Here is a 21,910-nt window from a genome sequence, read left to right as displayed (position 1 = left end):
ACCCTCTTTGTGTTGGCACACAGTAGGGCCGTTCAGCCATCTCATTCTACGAATGGAAGCAGGCATACAGGTGCCAAGTGGCTTGCCAAAAGTCAAGTACAAGACAGAAGCTCAGGTTCCTTGACTGTCAGGCCAAATTTTGCTACTTTATAGCCTTCTTCTTGAGGGGGTGGGGTGGGGAGGGGGCCGCCAGGTTCACAGGAACACAGGCTGAGCTACATGGAGGGCTCCCGGGGGAGAGGAGGGTACGAGGCAGCGGGAAATGACAAGCTGATCCCCATGGCCAGCCAGGGACGAGCACGTGGCCACTCTCCCAGCTGGTGGCCCAGTCACCCACCTGCAGAGATGTCAGTGCCTGGCACCTGGGGGCTGCAGGCCACCTACCACCAGGTCCTTGATAAACTGGGGCTCCTGGTTCCTGAGAAATGGAAGCTGATGTACAGCTCCCAGCGGGTCCTGGGAGAGTATTTTTCTGGGTTCCAATTAGTGAAAGAGAGTAGATGTGTCCTGGACTGACTGATGTGGTCAGACCTGCAGAAAAATTCAGCATAGTCCAATCTTCTGTTTTGATGACTACAGGGTTTACTTGGTCAAGACACTCACTTATAATTATTCCCCCAAACTGGAGTCGGTTTGCTGATAAATACTTTGTCGCGACAGCAAGAACCTCTCACCTCTTTCATATTTGGAGATGTAACCAAATAAGCTAAAAGCTAGAGCAGACAAATGAGTTCCTGACCATCTAGATCCCTAACAATCTAGATGTGGACATACCCACTGAGACCTATTAGCAGTTTGATTTATTATTTCAGTTATTGATGAGGTGGTACTGATATTTGTAAAGCATGATAATCTAACTGTAATTGGGAGACCGCACTTGATTCAACAGGGAGAAAAGAAAAAGCAAGTTTTAATAACAAACAAGTAAGTAAAACCAACAAAACCAAAGCTGTGGCTTTACTTCTTTCTATGACATTCCCTCTTTGACTCTCAGGAAAGGGCAGAAGACCCTGCTGGTCTCCAATACTGAGCAAAGCAAACCCCACTCTGGGCCCGGGTTCTGTCCAAAGCAGCTGTGGCTCTGCTCCTCAAAGACAGAGACCTGGTTTGATTGACCTCCCAACCTGAACTGAAGGTTTTGAAAGGACTTAATCTCATCCTCGGGCATATTAACAGTAAGTGTTAGGACATGCTTTCAACTGTAGGGTACACAAGGCATGGAGAAAACAACTTGGAAAACCAGAGAGTCTGGTGACCTCCAGGGAAGGTTCTGGTTTCCTCTAAGAAACTTGATGGGATGATCATTGCTATTTCTTTAAAATTTAATTTTTATTTTATATTGGGGTATAGTTGATTTATAATGTTGTTCATTTCTATTGTACAGCAAAGTGGTTCAGTTATGTGTATATATATATCCATTCCTTTTCAGATTCTTTTCCATATAGGTTATTGCAGAATACTGAGTCAGTTCCCTGTGCTATACAGTAAGTCCTTGTTGGTTATCTACTTTACATATAGTAGGGCATAAGTGGGTGCTAAGTCACTTCACTCGTGTCCGACTCTTTGTGATCCCATGGACTGTAGCCGCCGGATTCCTCTGTCCATGGGATTCTCCAGGCAAGAATACTGGAGTGGGTTACCATGTCCTCCTCCAGGGGATCTTCCTGACCCAGGGATCAAATCCCCATCTTGTGAGACTCCTGCATTGTAGGCAGATTCTTTACCTCGGAGCCACCGGGAAAGCCCACATTTAGTAGTGTGTATATGTTGGTCCCAAACTCCTATTTTACCCCTCCCCTCCTCATTTTGACTTTTAAGCAGAGTTATACTGAGGACTCAGGTGGCCTTTGTGGGCCAGTCTGACCCCTAGATTGATCTCTGTCAGAAGACATTTAGGCATCATTTCGTCTGCATGACACCCTGATGATGCACTTACCATAGTGTTTTCTTCCCACACAAGGGAAAGCTTGGTTGTAGTGAAATCACGGCAATGCAACACACAGGTAGATTCAGCCTCTAACGATGTCACTTGGTGAAACAGGCAATCATCACACACGGAAAATCTCAAGTCATGTGAATGCCATCTGTGTTTATCAGAGTGCAGGAAATCAGTTCATGCCAAATGGGTATTTAGGGGAGTTTAATAAAGGGAGTATTTTACAAAAGTGGGGGCAGGGTAAGCTAGGGATCGGGGTTAAGAGGTACAAACTACTATGTTTAAAATAAGCTACGAGGATATATTGGACAGCACAGGGAATATAGCCAATATTTTATAGTAACTGCAAGTGGAGTATATAATCCATAAAAATTTTGAATCACCATGTGCTACACCTGAAAATAATATAATATCATAAATCAACAATTCTGCAATTTAGAAAGTCATAAACTTTCAAAATATATGGGAAAATGTGAACAATGGCAGGTTAAGTGAAGAAGCAGGATATAAAATTATTCATATGTCATGTTTATGACTGTTAAAAATGTTGACTATTAACAGGGAGTTAACAAAAATTATGAGTTGTGTTTAGGTTACGAGTATTTCTCTTTCTTTGCTAAACTTGTAATGATGTTATCAAATTTTTAATGCAAATATAAATAAAAAAACTTTTTAAAAACTAAAAAAAAGAGATGAGGACAGAGTTTAGGGAGACAACACAAGAGATGGCGCAGCATCCCGAGGCTAGCACACACAGGGAGCCATCACCCCCGGGTATAAAGAGAACGGCTTATGGAAATCGGAGAGAGAGCTGTTTGGGGAGGGCCACGTGACAGGAGCTGTGGCTTCTTTGAGGGACACAGAAAACCACAGTGAACCCACCCACAGAGGGAGACGGGACACGAGTTACTCCAGCTGCGCTCTGCTGCCCGTTGTCCAAACTGTATCCGAGGACAAGGCAGCCTGCAGATGAGGTCCGTGGGGGAGAACCTTCCAGGCCCACGCAGGGAGGAGGGCAGAGGGAAGACACCGGCTCATCATCTCATTAGGTTTCTGAGGTACAATAAGATCAGCGTGCCCTCCTGCTGTGACATGAGTAGTTTAATAAAGAAGTAATTAGGAAAAAAATCCTCTGCATACATGGAATTAGGTGGCTAATTTTATGCCAATGGCAGAAATCAGTGTTGTAAATTCCTCATTGTGTTTTATGAGTCAGAACTGGGTACACTGAAGAGTTTTAGGAATATGAACCTTGAAACAGGAACTCTGATACCTAGCAAAGGAGAGCCAGTGGAAATCCGCTCTCGCCATGATGATGGTCACAGTTAAGCAGGAACGTGGGTTTAAGAAAGGCGGTCATTGGGAGTTGAAATTATTGGCATAAAACCTCTTGGAGGTACCCAATGCATGAGATGCGCGTGTTTTACTGTAGTTACTAGAACCTGGCTTTGTTCCGTCCTGCATTGTTTTGTCTGGTTTCCTTTAGTAGTTTAGGCAGAAGGCATGCCAGAAGGAGGGAGAGGGAGAAAGCTGGAGAGGCGTCCGGAGCACTCTGTTGTTTTAGTCGCTCAGTCCTGTCCGACACTCTGCAACCCCGTGGACTGTAGCCCACCAGGCTCCTCTGTCCATGGGATCTCCCAGGCAAGAATACTGGAGTGGGTTGCCATTTCCTTCTCCAGGTGATCTTGGACCCAGGCAGTGAACCCACGTCTTCTGCATTGGCAGGCGGTTCTTTATCGTTGAGCCTCTAGGGAAGCCCCAGGGCACTTAAGTGATTTTCAAAAGTCACAAAAGTCAAGTTGTGATTTTCTTTTTTTTTTTTTTTTCTTCTGTCATGCTGCACGGCATGTGGGAATCTTAGTTCCCCTGTCAAGGAAGGAACCCACACCCCCTGCATTGGAAGCAGGAGGTCTTAACCGCTGGATGGACTGGGAAGTCCCCCAAGGTCAATTAGGACATCCAGGGTTGTCCTAATGAACCTAGTGAACCTAGCTCCCAATCACTTGGTTGGCACCTCTTTTATTAAAGAGGGAGGCCATTGGTGTCTGGATAAACAGCATGATGTGGTGTTACAAGCAAAGGCTTCAGAGTACAGTTATTAGCTGGGTCGTTTTGAGCAACTTACATAACTTATAGAAGCCTGAGCTTTTGCTCAATGAAATGGGGAAAATACCTCTTTCTTCTAGGGTTGTTTCGTGAATTAAATGAGGTCATGTATTAAAAATGCTTGAAAGAGTACCTAGCACATAATTGATATTCAATAAATATTTTAATGGCATATATACGTCTAGAGACATATTCATATATATAAACACATATTTGCCCATCTATTTATAACTAGAACCATTTGGCCTTCATGAGGGATGGGAGTGGTCCTGTCAGTCACTGGGGCCCCTTGGCCATGAGATGGGAGTGGCCATGTCAGTCACTGGGGCCCCTTGGCCATGAGATGGGAGTGGTCCTGTCGGTCACTGGGGCCCTGTGGCCATGAGATGGGAGTGGTCATGTCGGTCACTGGGGCCCCTTGGCCATGAGATGGGAGTGGTCATGTCGGTCACTGGGGCCCCTTGGCCATGAGATGGGAGTGGTCATGTCGGTCACTGGGGCCCTTTGGCCATGAGATGGGAGTGGTCATGTCGGTCACTGGGGCCCCTTGGCCATGAGATGGGAGTGGTCATGTCGGTCACTGGGGCCCTTTGGCCATGAGATGGGAGTGGTCATGTCAGTCACTGGGGCCCCTTGGCCATGAGATGGGAGTGGCCATGTCGGTCACTGGGGCCCCTTGGCCATGAGATGGGAGTGGTCATGTCAGTCACTGGGGCCCTGTGGCCATGAGATGGGAGTGGTCATGTCGGTCACTGGGGCCCCTTGGCCATGAGATGGGAGTGGTCATGTCGGTCACTGGGGCCCCTTGGCCATGAGATGGGAGTGGTCATGTCGGTCACTGGGGCCCTGTGGCCATGAGATGGGAGTGGTCATGTCGGTCACTGGGGCCCTTTGGCCATGAGATGGGAGTGGTCATGTCGGTCACTGGGGCCCTTTGGCCATGAGATGGGAGTGGTCATGTCGGTCACTGGGGCCCCTTGGCCATGAGATGGGAGTGGTCATGTCGGTCACTGGGGCCCCTTGGCCATGAGATGGGAGTGGCCATGTCAGTCACTGGGGCCCCTTGGCCATGAGATGGGAGTGGTCCTGTCGGTCACTGGGGCCCTGTGGCCATGAGATGGGAGTGGTCATGTCGGTCACTGGGGCCCCTTGGCCATGAGATGGGAGTGGTCATGTCGGTCACTGGGGCCCCTTGGGCATGAGATGGGAGTGGCCATGTCAGTCACTGGGGCCCCTTGGCCATGAGATGGGAGTGGTCATGTCGGTCACTGGGGCCCCTTGGCCATGAGATGGGAGTGGTCATGTCGGTCACTGGGGCCCCTTGGCCATGAGATGGGAGTGGTCATGTCAGTCACTGGGGCCCCGTGGCCATGAGATGGGAGTGGTCATGTCGGTCACTGGGGCCCCTTGGCCATGAGATGGGAGTGGTCATGTCGGTCACTGGGGCCCCTTGGCCATGAGATGGGAGTGGTCATGTCGGTCACTGGGGCCCTTGGCCGTGAGATGGGAGCGGTCATGTTGGTCACTGGGGCCCTTGGCCATGAGATGGGAGTGGTCATGTTGGTCACTGGGGCCCTGTGGCCATGAGATGGGAGTGGTCCTGTCGGTCACTGGGGCCCTGTGGCCATGAGATGGGAGTGGTCCTGTTGGTCACTGGGGCCCTGTGGCCATGAGATGGGAGTGGTCATGTCGGTCACTGGGCCCCTTGGCCATGAGATGGGAGTGGTCCTGTCAGTCACTGGGGCCCCTTGGCCATGAGATGGGAGTGGTCCTGTCAGTCACTGGGGCCCCTTGGCCATGAGATCGGAGTGGTCCTGTCGGTCACTGGGGCCCCTTGGCCATGAGATGGGAGTGGTCATGTCGGTCACTGGGGCCCCGTGGCCATGAGATGGGAGTGGTCATGTCGGTCACTGGGGCCCCTTGGCCATGAGATGGGAGTGGTCCTGTTGGTCACTGGGGCCCTGTGGCCATGAGATGGGAGTGGTCATGTTGGTCACTGGGGCCCCTTGGCCATGAGATGGGAGTGGTCATGTCGGTCACTGGGTCCTGTGGCCATGAGATGGGAGTGGCCATGTTGGTCACTGGGCCCTTTGGCCATGAGATGGGAGTGGTCATGTCAGTCACTGGGGCCCTGTGGCCATGAGATGGGAGTGGTCATGTCAGTCACTGGGGCCCCTTGGCCATGAGATGGGAGTGGCCATGTCGGTCACTGGGGCCCTGTGGCCATGAGATGGGAGTGGTCCTGTCGGTCACTGGGGCCCTGTGGCCATGAGATGGGAGTGGTCCTGTCGGTCACTGGGGCCCTGTGACCATGAGATGGGAGTGGCCATGTCGGTCACTGGGGCCCTGTGGCCATGTTGAACAGTGTGACAAGAGGTTCTTCATTTCTCTTCCTCTTTCTAGCAACCCCTCTCCAAAAACACGCATACTTAAGTTAGCTCTCTTCTTTTAGCTATGTCCCCAAATTCTTCCTGAACCTATATCCTGATGCACAGATATCCATGTATGCACCTTAGAGATTTTTCTTTTAAAAGTTCTCATTGATAATTAGCATACACTTGCTAATTTAATTATCAGTTTATCAATATTTAGGATATCATAACAAAATCTTAGATGCTCCCTGTCTTATACCCTTTTCTCTCATCTCACAAATTGATTTATGGTAAAAGAGATGGTTCTTCCAAAGGTCTGGTATGACTTGGGAGCAGAGGTCAGGAAATTGTTTGTTACACTTTAATTTGACCAGAATGGAACTAAAGATTTCAATTTAATGGATATATTTGTTTGTTTCACTTACTACTGACTCCAGAATGTACCTGATGGTTTTTTAAAATGTTATGTGTTTTTAATATTTTTAAGGGATTTAAAAATTTATTGCCTTAGGTGGTTAAAGCCAATGCAAAAGTTTCCACAATTCTACCAGCTCCTTAGAAATTTCATTCTTGGGCCCATATCCTTCAAAGGTATTGACCCCTACAAACAGCTAATACTATAAAAGTTGACAGGCCATTTTAACCTCTTAATTGTATTCTACACATCATACATTTGACCTTACAGAGACAACTTGATGGACTTCTGCCGTATTAATTATTCCTCACTGTTTTGCAGTGATCCTGTAACAATCCAAACCTAGTGGATGAATGCAGGAATGTTTCTAGGCTCCAGGGAAGAAGCTGGAATGGCGATTTAAAAACATTCAGTGTAATTTTCCACTACCATCCTTATTTTCTTTCTTGAAACTGTGAAAAAAGACCTCTGAGGTGATTTTGCATTTGTTGTCTTCTGTAAGTCCTTGCAAATTTTTAACACTTTCTAAAACGTCTTTGAAACTATGAGGCATCTTATTTTGAATACCCTCCTTCAATTATTATGCATCTTAAAATCAATATATTTATTACTAGGCAATATTACTTTAACACATGAGGCTTTTTCTTTTCATTTTCATTTTATTTTTTACTATAGATGCTTTCATCAGCCATGGTATTTTTTAGTATATAATTTTTAAAGGTTACACTCTATTTACAGTTATTACAAAATATTGGCTATATTTCCTGTTGTACAGTATACCCTTGTAGCCTACTGTACACTCAATAGTTTGTACCTCTCAATGTCCCGACCCTGGATTGGACCCCAACCCCCCCAATGGTAATCATTAGTTTGTTCTATATATATCTGTGAATCTGCTTCTTTTTTTTATATTCACTAGTTTGTTGTATTTGCTAGATTCCACATGTAAGCTTCACTTCTGAGTTTTTGTCTCAAGGGTTTAATGTGACACTTAAGAGACCTAATGTGCAAAGTTTCATTTAATTTTCCACCCCTAATTTTCCTTGTCAGAGGCTGAGTTTGTCTTCCTAATGAACTAGACAGTAGTCATGGTTGCTGAACAGTCTTCTTCCCTCCTTGTTTGTGACACCATATGCAGTTTGCATGTTTCCTCTTCTCCTTCGTTTGGAGCAGGACTTCACCTGTGTGGCTCATTTTCCTCTCCCCGCACTAAGAATAAGAGCTGAACATTGCCAGTGGCTGCATTTGGGAAGCTGATTCCCAGCCTGCTCTCACAGGCCCTGTGAGTGTATTGAATGGAAGTCCCCGTGCAAAACTGGATCCTAGAATCCAATTTTTTCCTGCTCCCTGTCTCCCTTTATTACTTAGGTCTTTTGATTCAACAACTCTCTCTAGCCATATTTTCTTTAATGGCAAAATGTGATTGAATAGGAACTGAATAATTTGAATGGAGTCTCAAGTCTCCCATCCACATCCCTGTGTCTATTTATGCATGTGTGTCTCCAATAGGTGCTTTGTACCAGGCACTGCATAAAGCAATTTACACTTAATCTACACAGCAATCTTACGAGACAGGTACTGGGATGGAGATGATGTTGAGAGAGAGCTTAGAGGGCTTAAATGATTCAGTGAATTAGGCTTAAATAATTTACCTAAGTTAGTACTAATGGACATGAAATTAAAACACAGCTTTACCTGACTCTAGAGTGTGTGCTTTTAACCACTGTACCATACTGAAAACATAAAAACTTAAGGACTTGGATTTTTGCTGCCTGTCTTGAGTTCCTTGAGATGAAGTGATTGGGAGTCTGGAGTCTGGAGCCTAGTTTGAAATCTGTCTCCTTTACTTATTAGTTGTGTGACATGGACAAGTTACTTTACATGAGTCCCCTACGTATGAACCTACAAGTTGCAAACCTTCAAAGATGTGAGCGTGCCCTTGTATGTCAGCTGTTGTACTGTACTACTGTACTTTTCAAGGTACTGTACTGTAAGATCAAAAATATATTCTTCATTTTTTGTGTTTTTTAAAAACATTTGTGTGAAAAGTTGTTGTTGTTCAGTCATAAGTCACATCTGACTCTTTGAGACCCCGTGGACTGCAGCTGCTGGGCTTCCCCATCCTTCATTATCTCCCAGAGTTTGCTCAAACTCATGTCCATCAAGTCAGTGATGCCATCCAACCATCTCGTCCTCTGTCGCCCCTTCTCCTGTCCTCAGTCTTTCCCAGCACCAGGGTCTTTTCAATGAGTCAGCTCTTCGCATCAGGTGGCCAAATTATAGGAGTTCCAGCTTCAACATCAGTCCTTCCAATGAATATTCAGGGTTGAAAAGTATCATAAACCTATTACAGCATAGCATTATATAGCTAAATGTGTTAGCTGAGTACCTAGGCTAACTCTGCTGGACTTTACAAATTGAACTTATGAACGCACTCTCAGAACGGAACTCGTTTGCATGAAGGGAACCTACTGTATTGAGCTTTGGTTTCCTCATCTATGAAATGGGGAGGAAAATATCGCCAATAAATTTCCTCAGGCCACATGAAGGATCGGTGGTGGTGCTTTAGTTGCTAAATTGTGTCCGACTCTTTGCAGCTCAGTGGACTGTAGGCTGCCAGGTTCCTCTGTTCATGGGATTCCCCAGGCAAGAATACCGGAGTGGGTTCCCATTTCCTTCTCCAGGGGATTTCTCTGACCCAGGGATCAACTTAGGTTTATGTATTAATAAAATATTTAGCTCAGGCCTGAAACATAGTAGGTGCTCTTTAGAGGAAAAAATAATTAAAATAGTTCAATAGATGTTAGCAAATATCATTATTATTGCCTTATTTGCCCCAATAGAGCTGATATAGTGTCTAAGTGATTGCTGTAAGGATTCTTGTTGAGCCCTTGAAAGTCTGAAGTTCTCTAGTTGTATATTGTTGATAAAATCCACTTCTTATTTCTCAGCCTAGAACACAATGGTAGAAGGCTTGGGGAATCCTACTTGGTATTGAAATGACAATGATAAGTCTTGTCCTTCATTCCCTGCAAAAATTGTGTGTTAAGTGGATAAAGCCAGGACAGCGAACTAAGAAATTTGGTTTTCTATCAACCTGCGCTACAGGCTTGTTATCAACATTTGGGAAATTAACATATCTAAAGTTCAAGCTTGTTATCCTGTCTACAAAGAGTAGGGTACCATATCTATGTAACTTAATTTCAGAGAAAGATTAGCAAGCAGAAAAAGAAGTTAAAAAATGAAAGGAGAATAATAGCTTTTTATCACCAATGGACTCTTCTGTGGAGCAGTAAATGGATAGGGCCAAACCAGACAGATAGTTAAAAGGGGATGACTAAACTGGGTATCTGGCCATCAGCAGGATACTTACTGTTGGCAAGGAGTTGCCCTTGACATCATGCAAAGATAAGGAACAAAGTCCTACCTTAAAGGGGATGTGATTTACTTAGTGAGCAAGATATAAAACAATAACTACTAATAGAGAAGTTTACATACTGGGTGAGTGGTGCAATCCAAAAACCTAGAGGGCAAACTTCCCCATTTATAAACACCTGCTGCACCATTTAATTATATGCATTATATTATAGGACTTGGTTGGACTAATTTTCTCTCAATCTTCAGCAGTGTGTGAATATTTAAGTAGAATTCATAAGATTTAACCTAAACTCATTTTTAAAAATTTATTTATTTTTTATTGAAGGATAATTGCTTTACAGAATTTTGCTGTTTTCTGTCAAACCTCACATGAATCAGCCATAGGCATACATATATCCCCTCCCTTTTGAGCCTCCCTCCCATCTCCCTCCCATCCCACCCTTCTAGGTTGATACAGAGCCCCTGTTTGCATTTCCTGAGCCACACAGCAAATTCCTGTTGGCTATCTATTTTACAGATGGTAATGTAAGTTTCCAAGTTACTCTTCCCATACATCTCACCTTCTCCTCCTCTCTCCCCATGCCCATAAGCCTATTCTCTATGTCTGTTTCTCCACTGCTGCCCTGTAAGTAAATTCTTCAGTACCATTTTTCTAGATTGCATATATATGCATTAGAATATGATATTTTTCTTTCTGGCTTACTTCACTGTATATAATAGATTCTAGGTTCATCCAACTCATTAGAACTGACTCAAAGGTGTTCCTTCTTATGGTTGAATAATAACCCATTGTGTGTATGTACCACAACTTCTTTATCCACTCATCTGTTGATGGACATCTAGGTTGCTTCCATGTTCTAGCTATTGTAAATAGTGCTGCAATGAACAACGGGATACATATGTTTTTTCAATTTTGGCTTCCTCAGGGTATATGCCTAGGAGTAGGATTGCTGGGTCATATGGTGGTTTTATTTTGTTTTTTAAGGAATCTCCATACCACCTTCCATAGTAGCTGTATCAATTTACATTCCCACCAACAGTGCAAGAGTGTTTGCTTTTCTCCACACCCTCTCCAGCATTTATTGTTTGTAGACTTTTTGATGATGGCTATTCGGACTGGTGTGAGGTGATATACCATTGTAGCTTTGATTTGTATTTCTCTAATAACGAGCGATATTGAGAATCTTTTCATGTGTTTGTTAGCCATCTGTATGTCTTCTCTGAAGATTAACCTAAACTCATTTTTAAAAGTTAATTTTAACTTCTCTGGGAAGTGGGATCATAGACACCTCTGAAAACCTATCAGAAGCAATGAAGCATCTCCCAGGATGCTTCACAAATGCCTCCAAATCTGCATATAATTGTAGAAGGTTAACAGATATCCTAAAATTCATCCATGAACGCCCAGCATGAACCATGGTATTGTAGACAGTTATTCAGTTTCCCAAATCTTACCAGATCTCAGTGAACTTTTTGTTAGCTTTGGCTGTTTTAAACAATGCTATAGTCATGATTCTTGGAATTAAAATATTTTTCTTTAAAAAAAAAACCCAAAACCTTCAAATTGATTTTATACAGAGTAAAGCAGAAATTGCTATTTGTCCTGCAGTGTTTATCATAGGCTTCTTTCATAAAAATAGAATTTTTAACTGGATGAAACAAAATGAAGACCACCTTGTCTATCCTCTCCGGGTATTACCATGTTCCTAAGGTCTAGCCAGTGGCTGTAGATGGGAGTGTTGTAAAGTCTGCTCTGAACCCTCTTCAGCAAACAACAGAAGAGTATCCTTTTCTTCCTTTTTATCCTTTCATCCACCCAGCTTCTTGGAACATAAATCTGATGACTGAAATATCTTCTTGGGCTTTGAGACAAAGGACAACTCTGGGTGATGAAAGATCTGAAAGTTGGAAGGAGCCTGGATCTTCAAGGAGGAGAGAGGAAAACCATCATAATGGTCTTGAATATTAACTTCTGAACTTTGAGGTAAGTAGTAATTAAACTGAACTGAACTGAGGAATTAAACTACCCCATTTAAGTTGATGCTTTTTTAAAATTTTTTTATTCAGTTCAGTTCAGTCACTCAGTTGTGTCCAAATCTTTGCAACCCCATGGACTGCAATTCAGCATGCCAGGCTTCTCTGTCCATCACCAACTCCCAGAGCTTGCTCAAACTCATGTCCATTGAGTTGGTGATGCCATCCAACCATCTCATTCTCTGTCATCCTCTTCTCCTTCTGCCTTCAATCTTTCTCATCATCAGGGTCTTTTCCAATGTGTCAGTTCTTTGCATCAGGTAGTCAAAGTATTGGAGTTTCAGCTTCAGCATCAGTCCTTCCATTGAATATTCAGGACTGATTTTCTTTAGGATTGACTGGTTGGACCTTCTTGCAGTCCAAGGGGCTCTCAAAAGTCTTCTCCAACACCACAGTTCAAAAGCATCAATTCTTCAGCGCTCAGCTTTCTTTATAGTCTAACTCTCACATTCATACATGACTACTGGAAAAACCATAGCTTTGACTAGACAGAGCTTTGTTGGCAAAGTAATGTTTCTGCTTTTCAATATGCTGTCTAGGTTGGTCATAACTTTTCTTCCAAGGAGCAAGCATCTTTTAATTTCATGGCTGCAGTCACCATCTGCAGTGATTTTGGAGCACCCCCCCAAAATAGTTTGTCACCGTTTTCATTGTTTCCCCATCTATTTGCCATGAAGTGATGGGACCAGATGCCAAGATCTTTGTTTTCTGAATGTTGAGTTTTAAGCCAACTTTCCCACTCTCCTCTTTCACTTTCATCAAGAGGCTCTTTAGTTCTTCTTCGTTTTCTGCCATAAGGGTGGTGTCATCTGCATATCTGAGGTTATTGATATTTCTCCCAGCAATCTTTTTCTATTACTTGTAGGTAAACCTAATTCTAACTTAGAGATACAATCCTCAGAACTTTAAAGCTGTTGTCATCTTGCCTCATGATATCTTTTGATGCTAATGAGAAGAATTATCTGTCTTCTCTTTCTGTTAGCTTTTAAGGCCACCTTTGTATGTTGTGCAGTTTCTCTTCAGTGTATACAGGTGCAGATTTGTTTTCATCTATCTTGTTATGCCCTTGGTGTTTCTGATAACTCATATCCTTTTATTCAGTCCCGAGAAATTCTCAGCCTACACCTCTTTAAATACCATGCCTCCATGTTTCCTCTAGCTCCTATTCAAAATTCGTTGGCACCTCCCAATCAAGATTTCATGTGTTACAACTACACTTTTAATCTTTTAAACATCTCTTCATTGGATGCCATTCTTTATCCTCTAAATGTCTTTTTTGATGGTGAACAAACTGGTGTTTATTCCATCCTTTAAATTTTTCATGGCATTTTCCCCCCTAGAATTTCTTATAGACAACATATAGTTAAGTTCTGTTGTTTTTTAAATCCAATCTGATAATCTCCATAATTAGTGTATTTAGACCATTCACATTTAAAGTGATTATTGATATAGTTGGAGTAATACCAACCATGCTTGTAACTTTTTAATTTATTGCATTATTCTTTGTTCTTGTCTTCCTCTCTTTCTGCCTTCTTTAGTTTTAAATAAGTTCATATGATTCAATTTTATCTCCTCTCTTAGCCTATCAATTCTGATGATTGCATTGTCTCTTTAGATTTTGATTTTTCATATATTTTACTGCATCTTGCAATTTTTTGCTGAAAGATAAACACGATGTATCTGGCAGGAACAACTAAGGTAAATAAGGCTTTGATGTGAAGTTTTATATTAATCCAGTTAAAAGTTGAGTTCTGTTGAATATTTTTTGTAGTTACAGAGTTCAGAGGTTTCAAATTACTCTAGTATCCTTGTTTTTGTCTTCTCGCTTGGTTTCTCTAAGAAATCCTTCTGAGAGGACTTCTCAGTTCTTCTCAGATAGCTTTTGTCTAATAGTTCTATCAGGTGTGATGCTACTGATGCTAAGTCACTTCAGTTGTGTCTGACTCTGTGCGACCCCATAGATGGCAGCCCATCTGGCTCCCCTGTCCCCGGGATTCTCCAGGCAAGAACACTGGAGTGGGTTGCCATTTCCTTCTCCAGCGCATGAAAGTGAGAAGTGAAAGTGAAGTCGCTCAGTCGTGTCCGACTCTTAGTGACCCCATGGACCACAGCCCACCGGGTTCCTCCATTCATGGGATTTTCCAGGCAAGAGTACTAGAGTGGGGTGCCATTGTCTTCTCTGTCTATCAGCTGTAATCCACTGTTATTATCCCCTTGGGTATGGTGGGAAAGTGAAGGAGAGAGAAAGTGTTCTATAATTTTATTTAATCAAACTCTATTGTACTGGGCTGTGTCCCTGAGCTGAGACCTTTACAACTGTTTTTCAGCTTTTTTTCCTCTCTTAGATGAAATAAGAGGGCTAGAGGGGTGGAAGAGGAGAGATGTTCTTTCCCCAGCTCGGATAAGGCTCTGATACATTCTTTTCCCCGGAAAATAGGTATTTGTTGTGGAAAAATGCTCTGGGAGTGTTTCATCAGGCTTACTCTTTCCTTCCTTCTGCTCAAGCAACAAAGAGATATTTCTCAGATCATGACTATAAGAATGTGGTGGAGTTCCTGGAGGAAAATTTCATGAAATTGTGGTGGATCCTCCTGAGACTAGATTCCCCAGGAGTGTCTCACTCCCGTGCTAGTCCATAGCCTGTTTCCAGCAATTCACCAGAATTACTATTTGAATATTCCTACCAGGTTTATGGCTCCAGTATCTTCGACTTGGGCTTTCCCAGTGGCCCAGTGGTAAAGAATCCACCTGAAATGCAAGAGACATGGAGACACAGGTTTAATCCCTGGGTCGGAAATGATCCCCTGGGATAGGAAATGACAACCCATTTCAGTATTCTTGCCTAGAAAAATTCATGAACATAGAAGCCTGGCAGGCTACAATCCATGGGATCGCAGAGAGTCAGACATGACTGAGCACACATGCATCATATATCACCTTCTGCTCCAGATAATCAGATCTCTGCTGAGACTTTCTGAATTCACCTCTCTAGTTCATGAAAAATTGTTTCGTTGACTTTCAATTTGTTCAGCTTCTTGTTGTAAGGACAAGAGCGATGACTTCCAAGTTCTGTGCATGTCAAAACTGAAACAGGAAATCATTTGAGGGAAATCTATTAACCCATGTATTCTGTTTGTTTGTATTATTGTCATTGTATTATTGTTGTTGTTGTTATTTCTTCCTTTTGGTCTCATGACTTTTGGTTCTTTTTTATGGATGCCAGTACTTTCTTTCTTTTAAATAACCTTAAGTATGCTTACATAATCATTTTCAGACAGGTCCATTTGAACAATAGGTGTCAGTGAAAGAATAGTGAACTAATTTTCAGGACTGAATTGATCTCTTGATTTTTAATGTTGCTAGCTAACTTCCCTAGATTTCTTTTTCCTTCTATGTTTTAGAATTTTGATTTATAGGTGCATCTTGAGCAGAAGGGTTGTTTCTCTTTCTGTACTTTGTGGATGTCTCAATTAGACCCCTTGGGTTCTTGATTAAGAACTCTTCATTCTTTTGGAAACTCAGGGCACCGGTTCTCTGGTGAGGCCGAAGACAGTGTCCATCTACTCACCCTCTCTAGCAGGCAGCAGCAATGAAGCTCCAGAGTACTGGAGTGGGTTGCCATTTCCTACTCTAGCTGGCAGCAGGCAGTTCCATGTTGCTGACAGAGCTCTGCTTCCTCTCTCTTCCCTGTATGGAGTTTTATGCTAGTTCCATGTATATTTCAGCTCCATATATAATGCAGTTTGGGGAGAGCACAGCTTCTGCTTTGCTTCCTGCTCTGTGCTTCTGATTCCTGCAGAAGTTTACCTTGTTTTGAAATGAGGGATGTGTGTGTTCTGTTCTTCTCTCTTCAAATTTGATCTAACATTTGCTTGGAGTCGATCAGGGGCTAAGAGCATGAATTTACAATGCCCTCTGGCCCAGAAGACATGTTTCATGTATCTTAGCAACAACTCTCTGAAATACACAAAGTCGGGTTTTATGTACCCATTTTACAAGTACAAAGAGAGCATAACAGGTGCTTAGCAGCAGGGCTAGAATTGGTGAGTAGGCTTCTCAATTCTGTCTCCAGCAGGTGATATTCATAATGATATCCCAGCTGCCATGCTCAGAGCTCAGCCTCTAACATTTGTCTTGCTTACAACACTTGGATTCTGGGCTGTAATGGAGCAGTGCTAGGGTGGCTAGGCCAAATGTCCCATTTACAACTTAACCACAAGGTGTTTGAACTTTAGGACCTGTGGTTTCTGCCTGAAGATTTCTGAGCCATTGGCTGCGCATCTTACCATTCCTTCATTGTATCCATTCCTTTATGCTCTCTATGCAGAGACACCTATGAGGATTTCATTTCTTTCTCCTCAATCTTCAATCACACAGAGCTTCTAATGACTTTAGATCCACTCCACTCGGGCTCTCCCTCTCCCTCTAATCTTATATCTTTGTCAGATTTCATCACCTCGAGATTGGAGTCCCTGTGTATTCAAGGGGGAGGGTGGGGAGAGGGCAGTGTTTATGTTTATACTTTTCTTGATTTTTATGATTGTCATTACCCAAAGCTGTGTGAAATTGAGGGAAACACAGTTGGCCTGAACCCTGGAGCCATCTGTTCAACCTGCTCAAGATATTGGTGGTTGACTGTTTACTAAACAGACTACCCTGAGTGGCAGCCCGAAGGCTGAGGCTGGGGCTTCTGTTAATCGTTAGGCATTTAACAAACAGTTGGGGCTCTTGCTGGCTTTGCTATCACTGCTTTCAGAAGCAACGTTCTGTACCCTGCCATCAGCCACAGAACAAGGGACGGGCTTGCTGTGTGTTGTCCATGACGATTTCTAGCAGGCTTGGGCAGCCACGCCCAAGCAGTGGTGGTCATGTCATTCTGCAGGAGATGTGACATGTGTACTTTTCTTGTTGACTTTATCTTTGCCAACACACGTGGGTATCTAACGTTGGCAAGGAAGCTGGGCTCTAGGGTGGAGTGAAGGTTTCATGTTGTTGACAATTTAATGCTTGGAGAGATATGTGCTTTGGTGAGGTCTCTCCCTTGAGACTTTTGTCCTTTCACTAATCCTTTGCATAAACACTGCCTTGAAAACTGTTTACGAGATATCTGCAAAGGCATGTGAAACTGTTGGTAAACAGTCATGGAGAATAACATTTACTCATGGTCAGATTTCTGGGCTTGCTTTTTGATGGGATTTACTGTCTGGTGCAAATCTTTGTGAAGCTGCTAACACAGGCTGAAACCCTCTGCCCAATTTTCGTGACAGATTAGAGTTCAGGACAGAAGTGGCAATTTAGCCTTGGGAATAAAATGGATATGACAAACTTCTCCCCAAGTCTTTTTATTCTAAATAGCAATCTAATAGTCAAAAGTATAAAAAAAGAGAAAAATGATCATGAAGTCACAGAATGCTGGACAGAGTCAAGGGCAGTCCATATTTTTGGTTAAAGAGAGGAAAGGAAAATTTGGAGGCAAGTGATCCTCAGATCTAGCAGTATGTGGAGCTGGCTGGTGTGGCTCTTAAGAGCAGTTTGTGTTTCTTTCTTTCCAACTCTGTTTTTGGGGAGATGAGGTCGAGGGCTTCAAACAGCTAAGATCACAGTACTTACTACAGTGAAATCATCAAATGCTACCAATCAGGGCTTTTCCCCAGAGAGTCAACTGTTAAATGTTTACTAGCACTTCACAGGATATGGAAGACTAGTTCTTAATTTCATTTCCGAGGAGGGAGAGATGTTATATCATTTCACAAATAAAGACATGTCACAGTTGAAGACATGTTCAGAGAAAAGTAATAAAAGTTTGACTCCTTGACATGCCTGAGTCAAGACATAGCCTCTGAACTTAAACTCAGCCCTTCTCTTTGGGTTAAAAACACATTATATGTGAAATGAAGCCATTTTAGAGATCTGGGGTGGTGGTGGGGTGATGGTAGGGGAATACAGTGTAAGCAATTGCCAGATCTTAGCCATTGTATTCTGCTTAGTTTTGTTGGTTTTGTTCATTCATTTATTTATTTATCTTACAATATTTATTGAGTACCTCCTGTATGCTGTGTTAGCTCTTAGAGGAACAAAAGCAGTCATGGCAGGACAGTCTAATAGAAAAGACAGATATTAATCAAATAGCCATACATAAGCATATAATTCCAACCTATAGAAGATTTTATGGGATTCCTAGATGGCTCAGTGGTAAAGAACCCACCTTCCAGTGCAGGAGACACAGGACCCAAGTTTGATCCCTAGGTCAGGAAGATCCGAAGGAGGAGGAAACGGCAACCTACTCCAACATTCTTGCCTGGAGAATTCACGGACAGCTGAGCCTGATAGGCTCCAGCCCATGGGGTCACAAAAAGTCGGACATGACTGAGCATGCACACAAGCAGAGTAGATTTTATAAAGGGAAAGTTGAGAATACTAAGAAAGCATATCAGCTGATGACTTGATCTACATTGATGATGGGTGGGGGAGGTCTCCATGAGACAGTGCAGACTGAGCTAAGATCTGAAGGATTGGTTGAGTGGAAGTGAGTGATGAAGGAGGTTTAAGTAGAGAGAAAAAATATGTGGTAGCCTTATACTGGGCTTCCCTTGTGGCTCAGCTGATAAAGAATCCGCCTCCCGTGTGGGAGAGCTGGTCTTGATCCCTGGGTTGGGAAGATCCCTTGGAGAAGGGAAAGGCTACCCACTCCAGTATTCTGGCCTGGAGAACTCCATTACTTGTATAGTCCACGGGGTCACAAAGAGTTGGACACAACTGAGTGACTTGCACTTCACTTCAACCTTGTATTGGGTAGAAACACGTATACTTTTAAGAAAATTAAAGATGGGCTATACAGCTGTGGAGCAAGAGACAGGGGTAGTGACAGGCACTAAGTTGTGTTAATACATTTATATTAACCTAAGAGTAACAGACAGCTATTGGATCAGATTTGTGCTTTCTTAAAAAAAAAAAAATTGACTACAACATGGAGAATTGGTTAGAAGGGGAAGAGGGAAGATAAGAACACAAATTAGAAGCTATTATTAAATGTTCCAGGTGAGAGATAATGGAATCCTGGACAAGGCTAAGGGAAGAAGTAATGAGGATAAGGAGATGCACTTACGAGGTGTTTTGGATAGAAAACCAAAAAGACCTGATGATGTGTTAAACATAGGTGTAGCAAGATAGGAGGAGCTTGTCAAGAATGACCCCAAGATTCTGGCCTAGGAGATGGAATTGATCATTGCTCCGGTACAAAAGCCAGGAGCTTGGATCTGGATATGTGGAGTTAAGTACCTTTCCAACATGTACGATGTCAGTCTCTAGAAGATCCTTTGGATGAGCAGATTTGGAGCAGCGTGGAGAGGCCTGGCACATCTGCATTCGGTGGTAACTGAAGCCACAGTCGCAGTGGGGCTCCTTCAGAGGAGGAGTATAGAGGGGAGGGAGAGGAGCAGAGTCCATGATGCACCTTGAGAAGTGGAAACCTTCAGTGACTCAGGAGAGGAGAGCGAGCCTGCGAAGGAGGGAGGGAGGAAAACCAAGAAAGATGAGACTGGGAGTGAGAAAGGAGGTCTTGTTAGGGGGATGAAAATGTTCTGAAATGGATTTATGGTGATGGTTATATCACTTGGTAAAGTTCCTAAAAAGCATTAAACTTAACACTTAAAATAAATGATCTTTATGATATATAATGTATACCTGAATAACACTATTAAACAACAACAACAAGAAAGTGTGGAATGAAAGAAAAGAAAGGAGTAGTCTTTCAAGAAGGAAGCTATGGCCATGTGTGCTCAATGTTGATAGGTTTAATAAGATAAAAACTGATGGCCACTAACAAATTGAGAACTTTAAACAGGCATGTAATGCAAAAACAATGGTCCAAATATTGGGTAATGTAATACTGTAAAAATACTGACCTATATTTTAAAATGATATCTTCAAAATTGGTGAGAAGATGCACATGACTTGGTTCCCTTCTTGTTCTCAAATAAGCCTAAATAGAGGTATTTGTTATGCCCTCTGCATGATATGGCATCTAGGAAATGGATTCTGACAAGGCAATTCTATTATAATTGGAATATTTGTGGTAAGAATTATGTCCAATATGTGATCAAACAATATATCTGCTCTAGAAGTCTGAGACATTCAGAATACTATAGAACTTTTCTTAAATGATCTGACGGTTACAAAGGAATTACGTGTCAAGTGAAATCATCTTCATAAACACATGATCAGTACCTCGTCCAGCAGATGGCACAGAGTAGGTGTTCAGTAAATATTTGTTGTGACCCAAACTCAGAAGTTAGAAAAATGAAAGTTTTCATGAGTCATTGTTTAGATCTATAATGCAAGTTACTACAGTAGCAGAACTCAGAAGAGTACAATATCATATTAAAAGAAAAGACCAAATCTATGCGAGTAATTTACATACTTCTCCATTTAGAAAGAGTTCACTAACTCTTCATTAGTTCTTACTCGTTTTTCACTTGATTACCCAAATCAGTTTAAACTACTTAGCCAAACTACACATTTAAGTAAATCTTTCTTTTACCTTAGCTATCTCTTGAGATTTATTTTTGCATATATGTTGTCTTATTTCACTTATGATCTTTTGTTCGAGCCATTAATCTGAAAATGATATTTATTCCATTTTGATTTCCTGTCCTAGCCAATAAATGCCTCTGCCTTCTAAATTAAGCCAATCTAAGGTGCATTCAAGAACACAGGCACCAGGGCCTTTTTTCAGCTGAGCTTCTTAACATAGGTGGCTGTGCAAGGCTGTTGGCATGTGATTGCCAATCCAGATTGTTAATGAAACACTTCAACTGAATTTAAATAACTTTTCTAAATTAGTTTTTGGAAAATGCTTAACTCAGGTCATTCGACATTTACTTGATTTCCTGAACTCATAATAGCAACCCAGTGTTATTCTCTGAAACAGGATATCAGGGAGCAGAACCACAATTGATGGAGATGTTTCTGAAGGAGGAAGTCAGTGAAGACAGAGATGACCCAGAAATGACCAGTTTTTGACAGAATTTTAGATAAGAATCCATCTGTGTGGAGTGATTGTGGTGTTCTGTTAGATCTGACTTCTTTAATATGTCCACCCTACAAATGCTTCTGTTTCTGGTAGTTGGAATTCATAATGTTAGAATAATCAACAGTATCAGGGACGTATTTAGGCCATGCAACAATCATGCAAAATTAGGACCTTTGCTCTTCCTCCTATTGACCAAAACCCTCCATTCAGCAGCAGTAGAGAAGTTTGGTAGCTCTCTCATGGGTTCATAATCTTCTCTTCTTACAAGTCAAGTTGCCTGTTTACCAGGAGTCCACTCTCTTTACTTGTCACGGCCATTATGTAATTAATTTATATGTATATAAATAATTACACAATCAAATGCCAAATCAAAGAGAAAACCATATTTCTATGAAAGCTAGGTTGATTGCTTTGGAAAGACTTACTAAGATGTGTTGCCCTAAAATGCTTTTGGATTAGGCATGATCAAGGCAACTGTAAAGATTGGATGGGAGAATATTATAAAAGTACAACTTCTATTTAAGGTTGTTTTATAAGTCTTTTTAAATTCTCACTTCACTTAAAAAAATCAAAACTGGAAAGAGTGTACAATGCAGTATGAATCTATTTACATAAGGAATTTAACATGGAACAGTAAT

The 21,910-nt window shown here is 42.4% G+C and overlaps 1 pseudogene; it reads left to right on the top strand.

Moving 5' to 3' along the window:
• Nucleotides 1–219: 219 nt before the first annotated feature.
• Nucleotides 220–730, top strand: LOC136152763 (mitochondrial pyruvate carrier 2 pseudogene; annotated as a pseudogene).
• Nucleotides 731–21,910: the final 21,180 nt, after the last annotated feature.

Source organism: Muntiacus reevesi, chromosome 22, assembly GCF_963930625.1.
Source record: "Muntiacus reevesi chromosome 22, mMunRee1.1, whole genome shotgun sequence".
In the NCBI taxonomy this organism is placed as follows: domain Eukaryota; kingdom Metazoa; phylum Chordata; class Mammalia; order Artiodactyla; family Cervidae; genus Muntiacus; species Muntiacus reevesi.
The sequence above is the reverse complement of the archived record's forward strand: the minus strand, read 5'-3'. Positions and strand labels throughout refer to the sequence as shown.